Source organism: Suncus etruscus, chromosome 14, assembly GCF_024139225.1.
Source record: "Suncus etruscus isolate mSunEtr1 chromosome 14, mSunEtr1.pri.cur, whole genome shotgun sequence".
Classification (NCBI taxonomy): domain Eukaryota; kingdom Metazoa; phylum Chordata; class Mammalia; order Eulipotyphla; family Soricidae; genus Suncus; species Suncus etruscus.
The window spans coordinates 87,983,722-87,995,072 of NC_064861.1; positions in this window are offsets into that span (position 1 = coordinate 87,983,722).

An 11,351-nucleotide genomic window follows, 5' to 3' on the forward strand; every position below is an offset into this window, starting at 1 on the left:
GAAGGGTCAGAGTCACATGATCCAGCAAAGGATGGCAGGGGAGTGACCCCGTGGTCCCCAACTTTGCTGGACTCCTCAGGTATTCCTGGTGGTTTTTATCATTAGAGAGACTCAGCCACGGAGAGACAAGACAGACATTCAGACTCAAAGATACTGAGATAATCTTTCAGAGGTACAGAGTGTGTTGGGCCCGAGAGATAGCACAGTGGCAGGGCATTTGCCTTGCATACAGAAGGACAGTGTTTCGATTCCTAGCATCCCATAAGGTCCCCCGAGCCTGCCGGGGGTGGAGCCAGGAGTAGCCCCTGAGCGCTGCCCGGTGTGACCCAAAAACCAAAAAATAAAGAGATATGGAGTGTGGAGATAGGATTTCTGAAAGAAAAATAGCACCACCACGCTGCACTTGGGGATTCTAGAAGATTCCAAGGAGAGGCCTGAGAGTAGAAAAGAATATGTGGAGCTGGACCGGAGAGATAGCATGGAGGTAAGGCATTTGCCTTTCATGCAGAAGGTCATCGGTTCGAATCCCGGCATCCCATATGGTCCCCCCTGCCTGCCAGGAGCAATTTCTGAGCATGAAGCCAGGAGTAACCCTTGAGCACTGCCAGGTGTGACCTAAAAACACACACACACACACACACACAAAAGAATATGTAGAGAAAATTTCTTAGATCCAGGAGACACCAGTTTGGGGAAGAGAACTAGGCTCATGGCTTCATCACATTGAGTCTCCTGTTGGCCTGACCCCCAAACTCAGTCACTCTGAAGACCCAAGTTGAGTCCACAGGTGGAACTGGTGGGGGAGAAAGGAGCAGGCAGCTGGGCTAAAACAAGGCAGAAAGGGGATGCCAGAGGGCTGAGAGCTTAAGGGGGTTAGGAAGTAGGAAAATGAAAACTAAAAAAAAAGAAAGGAAGAAAATAAAATGGGGACTCTAGGCAACTTCTTTTAGTGACGCTTGGGGGTTGCATGCAATGCTTAACAGAGAATCCCAGTCTCTGTCTAGCCGTGCATTTGGATATTTAATAACTTACAGAATGTTGGAGTTTTGTGCATGTGCCCCATGTATACCATTGCTACAGCCCCTCCTAATGGAATCTGTACTTTTAGGGCCCCCGAATAAGATCTTCATACCCCTGGTGCTGATCTAGCCTTGGTCCGTTTGCGTTAGAGAACTTTGTGTCCTCTCGAGGAGAGTGGATGCACAAACGACGAGATATAAAAAAATGAAAGACCACACAATGTATGTGGAAGAACAACAGGTTCTAAATTTAAATGTAAAGGATCAGGAGTATAAATGAAGTATTTTTTTTTTTTTTTTTTTTTTTTTTTTTTTTTTTTTTTTTTTTTTTTTTTTTTGGTTTTTTGGGCCACACCCGGTAATGCTCAGGGGTTACTCCTGGCTATGCGCTCAGAAGTCGCTCCTGGCTTGGGGGACCATATGGGACGCCGGGGGAATCGAACCGCGGTCCGTCCGAGGCTAGCGCAGGCAAGGCAGGCACCTTACCTTTAGCGCCACCGCCCGGCCCCTAAATGAAGTATTTTTCCAGTCAGCTTTTTCTATTTCTTTTTTCTGCTTTTTGGGCCACACCCTGTGACACTCAGAGGTTACTCCTGGCTATGCACTCAGAAGTTGCTCCTGGCTCTGGGGACCATATGGGATGCCAGGGGATGAACCAAGGTCCGTCCTAGGTCTGCCACAAGCAAGGCAAATGCCCTACCGCTGTGCTATCACTCCGGCCCCTGGTTTTTTCCTATGGTATGAAAAGAATGCTCACATTTGCAAAGCACAAATATTTTCTAGTAAACAGAAACATTATCAGTGTTCATTGATTTACAGAACAGTACACCTGGCTAGGGTGGTACCCAGACCTGATAAATAGGTCTGTATCAAGTATGAGTCCTGAGTTTAAAAAGAGGTTAGGGACCAGAGAGATAGCACACAGCCATTTGCCTGGCATGTGGCCAACCCACGAGGGACCCCTTTTTTTTTTTTTTTTTTTTGGTTTTTGGGCCACACCTGGCGGTGCTCAGTGGTTACTCCTGGCTGTCTGCTCAGAAATAGCTCCTGGCAGGCACGGGGGACCATATGGGACACCGGGATTCGAACCAACCACCTTAGGTCCTGGATTGGCTGCTTGCAAGGCAAACACAGCTGTGCTATCTCTCCAGGCCCTGCCTGGTTCATTTTTATGTTAAAAAGCATAAAAAGAAGGCCCACCAAGAAGATCAAAATTCCTGAGAAATATCTCATCAGAAAGCCTGCTGAGGGCCGGGCGGTGGCGCTAAAGGTAAGGTGCCTGCCTTGCCTGCGCTAGCCTTGGACGGACCACGGTTCGATCCCCCGGTGTCCCATATGGTCCCCCAAGCCAGGAGCAACTTCTGAGCACATAGCCAGGAGTAACCCCTGAGCATTACCGGGTGTGGCCCCAAAACAAAACAAAACAAAACAAAACAAAAAGAAAGCCTGCTGAGAAATTTTCCCCTCAGTGTGGATGGCTGACGAGATTTCTGACAATGGAACTGACATTCTGCTTGCTTTGTAACAAACATTTAATTGGCCTGTAGATGATTCTCCCTTCTGCTGTAGTTAGTGTGTATTTAGCTGAACCTTTCACTTCCTAACATAAGGATTTGCACAGGCAAATATCGCCTTGATGGAATTTCTCTTTACCTGGAAAAATTCAGCACCAAAAATGACATTTAAAAACAACTTCTTTCCTCTTTGTCTTGAAAATGCCCTTGCAATTTCTGTGTTTTGGGGGACATCTCTAAAGGACCTTGAGTCCCCCGAGCCTGCCAGGAGTGACCCCTGAGCGCTGCCGGGTGTGACCCAAAAACCAAAAAATAAATAAAGGACCTTGAGCACTTGTTAATTAATTTTTACCTAAGCATTAACATCAAATAGGTTTTGGCCAAGGTGTAGTTTGGGGCTGTTGAACTTTTACCAGAAAAAGAACTGCATCCTTTTAAGACACAGCTTGTCTCCTTCATTTGCCCCTTAAACAATAAGACCTTACCCCTCAGATGAAACTCAGCTCCTTGCTAACCCCCTAATTTACATCTGAGACTAGTCAGACAGGAACTGCTTTGAGATGTTAAATTAATCTTTTTTAAAAAAAAAAAAAAACTTGATTGGTTTTTGGGTCACTCCTGGCAGCACTCAGGGTTTCCTCCTAGCTCTGCACTCAGAAATCGCCCCATAAAAATAAAGAAAAATAGAGAGAAAGAAATCACCCCTGGCAGGCTTGTGGGACCATATGGGATGTCAGGAATCAAACTGGGGTCTGTCCTGTGTTGGCTGCGTGCAAGGCAAACACCTTACCACTGTGCTATTGCTCCTGCCCCTCAGCGGGCCTTCTTTTTTGTTTTTTTTTTTTGGGGGGGGCACACCTGGTGATGCTCAGGGGTTACCCTGGCTATGCGCTCAGAAATCGCTCCTAGCTTGGGGGACCATATGGGATGCTGGGGGATCAAACCATGGTCCGTCTTAGGCTAGTATGGGCAAGGCAAGACGCCTTACCACTTGTGCCACTGCTCTGGCCCATCAGCGGGCCTTCTGATGAAATATTTCTCAGAGATTTTGATCATCCATCCACACTGAGGAAAAAACTTCTCAGCAGGTCTTCTGATGAAATATTCCTTTAGAAATCTTGAGATTCCCCTTAGGTTATGGTATGACACCCTGGGACCCTTTTATAGATATTGAAGACATCTAATTTATTTTTCTTTCCTTTTTTGTGCAGAGCCTCATACATGCAAGGGAAGCACTCTTCGCAGAACTACACCTCCCTCCCCTGGATTCTTCTGGGCTGCAAAGCCATGGCCCTCTCCTTAAAGGCATGCAAGGCACCCTCTGGAAAGTTTGAGAGGTCTGATTCAGACACTTGGGCATTCCCCTATCAGTCAAACGCCCTTCGAGCCATTCAAAATGTTTCTCACCAAGCAACTCGGCATCTTCATAGGTAAAATGCCTTTAAATCACAAATTTCCCTACTGTGTAAAAGTAAACCTATCTTGGGGCCGGAGATATAGCATGGAGGTAAGGCATTTATTTGCCTTTCATGCAGGAGGTCATCGGTTTGAATCCCGGTGCTCCATATGGTCCCCCGTGCCTGCCAGGAGCAATTTCTGAGCCTGGAGCCAGGAATAACCCCTGAGCACTGCAGGGTGTGACCCAAAACACACACACACACACACACACACACACAAGTAAATCCATCTTTTTTTGCTAGATTATTTTCTGGGATTTAGAGTACTCAAAAAAAAATTTTTTAGTGGCTGTAGAGATAATACAGTGAATAGGGTGCCTCCCACAAGACAGACTTGAGTTCAATACCCAAAACCCCATAATATTCCCTGGAGCACCGGTAAGGATCCTTGAGTACAGAGCCAGGAGTATCCCCTGAGTATCACCAGGTGACCCCCCCCAAAATCACAAAATTATATATAAATATTAAGTTAGTCTCAAAACCCTCACCCCCACCCCAAATATTAGTTACCAAATTGGAATGTTCTACTTTCAGATGGGATGGGGGAAACTGTAATTGCCTCCTCATTGTGAAGTTGCTGTAAGTTCCCACTATGGAGTTTGGGGAGCCTCTGGCTCAGAGCAGGCTCTCAGGGGAATCAATCTTCCTCGGTGCCCTCTTTACCTCACTAGTCTCTGGACTCGGCCTGGGGCTCTGAACCTCTTCAGTCAGGTCACTTCCCATCACTACCATGAGAGACAGCAAAGCATGCATGTTCAGTCTCATGGGTGCCGATCCTGCCTCTGCCACATCCTGGCTGTGTGGCCTCTTCCCCCTCATTTCCACTTCCGAAACCAGAGAGTATAGTGTGTAGTGTTCTTGCCTTGCATGAGGCCAACCTAGGTCCAAATCCCTGGAACCCCATATGCTTCCTAAGATCCAAAAAAGTGACCCCTACATGTGGAAGTGTGGAGCCAGGAAAAAATCCTAAGCATCATCAGGCGTGACCCAATGGCCACCACCCCATCCCCCCAAAATAGTAAGCAATCCTCTTAATCATGTGCTGCTAGGCCATGAGGAAATGGCTCATACAGCAGGACACACACATAGCAGGCTCAAGTACCATGTCCAGTCCTAGGACTATACGGTCTCCAGGTAGCCCCAAAACTGCTGGGCCAAGCTGTCATACCACCAGGCCTCTGTGATTGGTTGAGTGTTGCCTAGAGAGGCTTCCAGGCTCACTGCTTGGAAGGTCCCTCCACCTCCACCAAAAGTGATGTGAACTTTTTGCCTCTACACATCTTAGAAGCTCTCTAGAACTGAGAAACTCAAGCAAAGGGCTCTCAGTTCTGGCTCCTGCCATATCTGCTTGAATTGGCACCACCTGATCAGAAACATGGCCCACTCCATGCTACCCGGATTTCCACTGGTCAGCGAATGAGGCTCCACTGAGTTGGATCAAGCCAACTTCCTTGAGAGGGCATTCGAGCAAACTCATAGCAGAAACAATGTTCCATAGCATTCAATTTAATGGGGGGTGTGTGTCCCCAGGCTAATGCTCAGAGGCTATCAGGATCCCATGATTTGGTGTTGGGCCTGGCAGTTGGCTACTGCCTCAGAACGAGTGGTGCTTAGGCCTCCAGGCTACTGTGGTGCTCAGAAAGCCATGAAGTACCAAGACTTGAACTTAGGTCCTGGCACCCCTGACTCCTAAACTGTATCCTGCGTCCTGAAACAGTGTTTCTCATACATTCAGAACCAAGTAGAACAAATTCCTATAATTTCATTTATTCCTGTTTCTTTTTTGTTGTTGTTGTTTTTTGAGGGCCATACACCATGACATTCAGGGGTTATTCCTGGCTCTGAGCTCAAAAGTAATGCCTGGCAGGCTCGGGATGACAAGAATCAAACCTGGGTAGGCCACATGCAAGGCAAATGCCCTCCCCACTACGCTATTGCTCTGGCTCATCCACTTTTTCCTGTTTTTAGAATTTTATGCTGCCAAAGATTGGACTTGCTGCAATGCCACACATGTAAGCCACGGGCTCAGATCACTGAGCCACACCCCTGGCCACCCTTATCCTTAATACATCTCTGCAGCAACTAGGCACTTTCTCAAAAATTAGTAACAAGGGAGAAAAGAGTCACAGCATGGGCCCGGAGAGATAGCACAGCGGTGTTTGCCTGGCAAGCAGCCGATCCAGGACCTAAGGTGGTTGGTTCGAATCCCGGTGTCCCATATGGTCCCCCATGCCTGCCAGAAGCTATTTCTGAGCAAACAGCCAGGAGTAACACCTGAGCACCGCTGGGTGTGGCCCAAAAACCAAAAAAAAAAAGTCACAGCAAACAAATGCAACAGGTGGTTTTTGTCTGAGCCCAATTCCCACCAACGATCCCTACCTCCATGTAAGGTCTCTAAAAAGAGCCAGGAGTAGCCCTTGCACACAACTGAACATGGTCAAAACAAAAAACAAAAAACCCTCGTTTGAGGGTGAGGGGAGACCTACACCTGCTGGTGTTGAGAGACTACTTCCTCTGCACTCAAGAGATCAGTCCTGGGGGGGCGGGCGGTGGCGCTAAAGGTAAGGTGCCTGCCTTGCCTGCGCTAGCCTTGGACGGACCACGGTTCGATCCTCCAGTGTCCCATATGGTCCCCCAAGCCAGGAGCAACTTCTGAGCACATAGCCAGGAGTAACCCCTGAGTGTTACCGGGTGTGGCCCAAAAACCAAAAAAAAAAAAAAAAAAAAAAAAGAGATCAGTCCTGGTGGTGCTCGAGGGACCATAGGTGATGCTGGGAATGAAACCCAGGTAGCCATGTGCAAGACCGTGTGCAAATGCCCTGTCCACTGTGCTATGGCTCCAGCTCTAGTCCCTCCCACTTTTTAAAACCAGTTTGTTTTCAGGCTTATCTTCTCTCTTGAACACTTCTTTCTGCGTTTTGTTCTGTTCTGGAGAAGTCTATGTTCTCTTGAACACATATTCTTTCTTTCCCTTCAGTTTTCTAAGAGAATTTGATCAATAAAAACTGTCTTACTGGCTGGAGCGGTGGCACAAGCAGTAAGGCATTTGCCTTGTACATGCTGACGTAGGACGGACCATGGTTCAATCCTCTGGCATCCCATATGATCCCCCAAGCGAGGAGTGATTTCTGAGTGCAAAGCCAGGAGTAACCCAAGTGTCACGGTGTGGCCCCCAAAAAACAACAAAAACAAAATAAACCTGTCTTACTTTGGGGGCTGAAGCAATAGTATAGAGCATTTGCTCTGCATGCGCATGACAAAGGTTCCAATTATGGTACCCCTTACGGTCCCCTGAGCACTGCCAGGAATAATTACTGAGTGAAGAGCCAGGAGTAACCCCTGAACATCACTGGGTATGACACCAAAACTAAAAAATAAAACAAACAAAAAACACTCACTTCATTTAAAAAAATAAAAATCAAACCCAAGTCCTTTGTGAGTTGTGGATGGGGATTGAAACACTAGCTATGACTAGATCTTGTTGGCATGACCAATTCAGTGGTGTAGAGAAGAGGCCTATTCTCTGGATTTTTATACATATTTAACAAAATAGATTGGAAAGGAAGGCAAAGAGAAAGTATGGGGCTGTTGAGGGGAAGTGTGAACTCTGATGAAGTAGGAGATAATATGAAAAAGAAACTACCATTTGAAAGCTTTGATGATTGTGTGGTTACTTAGAAAGTCTGGGGCTGGAGTGATAGCACAACAGGGAGGGTGTTTGCCTGGCACATGACTGATACAGGTTTGTTCCCCAGCATGCTATAAGATCCCCAAACGCTACCAGGAGTAATTCCTGCATGCAGAGCCAGGAGTAAGCCCTGGGCAATCTCTGTGCAAACCCAAAACAAGAATCCTGGGGTCAGAATGTTAACATGCTGATGAAAAATTCAAAGCTAGAAGCTTGTCACATCTGCTCCCAAGAACTGTCAGGCATGTTCTGTGCTCAGAGCATGAAGTCCTAAGAACAGTCAGGTGTGACCCAAACACCTAATAACTTGTGTTTTTTTGGGTCACACCTGGCCCTCCTCTGCTCTGGTGCCATGTCATTACAGCATTTGAACTCAAACTTTGTGACCTGGATGTTCTCTACTGTTTGAGTTTTTTCCCTATATTGATATTTACGAACATTCTAGGCCCTGTTGTAAATACTTCCCACTGGCTATGACTTATCTTAACAACCCTCTTACTTTATTTTTTTGTTTTGAGGGACACACTTGGCAATGCTCAGGGGTTATTTCTGGCTCTATACTCAGGAATCACCACTGGGAGTGCTCAGGGTATCCTATGGGATGCCGTGGGTAGAATCCGGGATAGCTGCATGGAAGGCAAACACCCTCCCCACTGTACTATCACTCTGGCACCAACCACCCTATTTAACAAATGAGTCAGCTACAGCCCAGAAATAAGTGACTCGCCTATGGTCGCTCTCTTGGTCCAGAGTGGCCAAACCAAGATTCCAGGCTTATTTACCAATGCCACCTGGTTCCAAGGTCCAAACAAGTCAGCCCTTTAAAATGCCCCCAGCTCCCAGGGCTGAGGTGATCCTGGGATAGTTCATGTTGAAGACCCACCCATGCGGGGCAGGTTTATGGGCACTTCATGGCCATCTCGTTGTTGGATAGGAAATTGCACTGTCATTGGCAGGGGAAGGATGCCAAGACACCCTGCCAGGCACCAGGAGCAGTGGTTTGGGAGAAGCACCGCCTCTGCATCTTTTTTAGCCGCTGGCCCTCAGATCACAGCACGGTGGGCGGCTGGGAATGTTCAGTCAGCTGAAAGCGGAGGAATCTGGGGCTCAAGTGACATGCCTCTCACAGGCCACACACCGAGGGCCACCTCGGCCTCTTTCCAAGGATCGTGGGTGCGCTCTGGAATCTGCCTGTGCAATCTGCGGGACTCCAGTGGAATTCTTGGCGAGAAAGGGGTCACAGACGACAGGAGAAATGATGTGATAATCAGCTTCATTACATTAGAGGATCACTGAAGGTCACCCCACAACACCCCACTGCACCTTCCTATGTGCCCTTAGTCTTTCGATGACATCTGGACTCCACCTCAGTAGCCCCTGCCAGCACATTGTACATGTGTGTTGGCACCAACACAGGACACACAGCGTGGAAGGAAGGGGAATGAGGCTGGTCAGGCAGCTCCCACACTAACACTGTGGCATTCAAAGGCCCAGCAGGTGCAGTAGCTCCTGGAAGAACCTAGAGCCCCAATTCTGGTCACCATCTCTAGGAGCTGAATCCGCTGAGCACTAGACTTTAGACCAGGGGTCTCAAACTCGAGGCCCGCAGGCCATTTGCGGCCCTCCGTACATTTTGTGACCCTGCCCTAGCGGAATCTTTTTTTTTTTGTTTTGTTTTATTTTAGTTGTTTGGGTCACACCCCCCAATGTTCAAGGCTTTGCCTCCTGCAGCCCACAGGTAAATTGAGTTTGAGACCCCTTCTTTAGACCCTACTTGTTTAGATCCACCCATTCCTATCTCAGGCTCCCTGCCCACTCTGGACATAGGCGCTATGTGTCCAGTTCAAGGCACTCAGGGACCTGATCAGAGCAGATCTGAGTGTTTGCTTTGATCCAGGTTCAGTCCGCAGTATCCTACATTGTTCCCAGAGCCCTCCAGGAGTGATTACTAAGGTAGAGACTGGAGTAATCACCGAGTATGACCCAAAAACCAAAGGAAAAGCAAATGCCAGTGACCCGGCCTCAGCAGTTTAGCAGTCACTTTCCAGCAACAGCCGGACTTTAAAAGACCCCACCCTTAACCACCCACCTGACAGGCAGGCATGGGATCCCCAGCACTGCTTCTCCCCCACAAATGCGACACTTTGGAGAATCTTCTTGGCTGGCTTTGGGAGAGCCCTCAGTGATCTTGTATAGGGCTCAGGAAGTGATGGGAGGCCAGGACAGATGATGCGGAATTTTCAGTGTTTACCTGGGATGGTTCTGGAAACAGACAGGTAAGTATGTCCAAGGAAGCTTAGTTTTGGAGTTCCTTGGGAGGCTTTTCAGACTCATGCATGGGAGTGGAATGGAGAGCAGGAACTTGACATTTGGAGAATCTCAGAGTTAGACTTAAGGTAGCCCAAACACACTTGAATTTCAAGGCAGGAAGCAGGCCTGAGACTCAGGCATGGAACCCACCAGCCCTCCTGACCCCAGACCACTGCCCAACCAGTCAGTTCCAGGGCCTGACCCTACCAGGGACCCAGGCCAGCACCCTACACTGCTGCCCCACCATGATAAAGCCGCAGACCCCTCCAAGATATTCCCCCACTGGTGGGCAATATTGCCCTTTGTGCCTGACTGCCTGCAGCCTTCTCTCAATCTGGTTTGGCTGCCTGCACTTGCACTGCTTGAAGACCACCTCCAGGCCACCTCTCACAGGCCTGGCCCTACTTGTGCCCAATGCCTAGTCCTGTCACCATGCCACCAAGCTAACAGCTCACTATCACATGTGCCACACTAATGCCCACTAGATTTAGTCTACTGTGCCTTCCAAACAGGTTGACGCTGCTCTCCTCACATCCTCTGTACCAGCCCTGCCCCACTATTTCCATCCTCAGCACTGCTGGACGTAGCCTAAAACCCCAAATAAGGGGCTGAAGAGATAGCATGGAGGTAAGGCGTTTGCCTTTCATGCAGGTCATTGGTTCGAATCCCGGCATCCCATATGGTCCCCCGAACCTGCCAGGAACGATTTCTGAGTGTGGAGCCAGGAGTAACCCCTGAGCACTGCTGGGTGTGACCCCAAAACAAAATAAATAAATAAATAAATAAATAAATAAATAAATAAATAAATAAATAAATAAAAGAATGCTGAAATCACGGTCAGTGTGGACTGTGATTCAGGAAGAGACTGGAATGAGAAATTATGGGCAAGATAAGAAAGTTGAGTTGGGGCCACAGAGATAGTACAGTGTTTGCCTAAGCTCAATCTTCAGCAGCCCCAAGGCTATCAGGAGTAGCCATAAGCACAGCCAAGTGTGACCCCCAAACAAAAATAAAGAAAAGCAGAGTCTCCTCTAGAGCTTCCAGAAGGCCAGCAGCCTTGATGAGGAATCCGGGTTCCAGAGATCCCAGCCTGAACCTCTGCTGCTGTGGCTGAGGCAGCCTGTATGTGTACTCGCCAGAGCAGCCAGGCCTGGGCAGGAGTGAGCGAGTGGTCGCTGCACTGTGTGGGGATGGATAAGAGAAAGCCGAGCCTGAAGCACTCTGGCTCTCTAGACTCATGTTTCACTCACGGGGGCCCCAGGTGAAAATCCTGTCCACGGGGCCACAGCACAAGGCTAGGGGGGTCAGCTAGTAGAACAAGGGTGGGGGCACAGAAACCAGGGACACGATAAAAAGTGGGCTA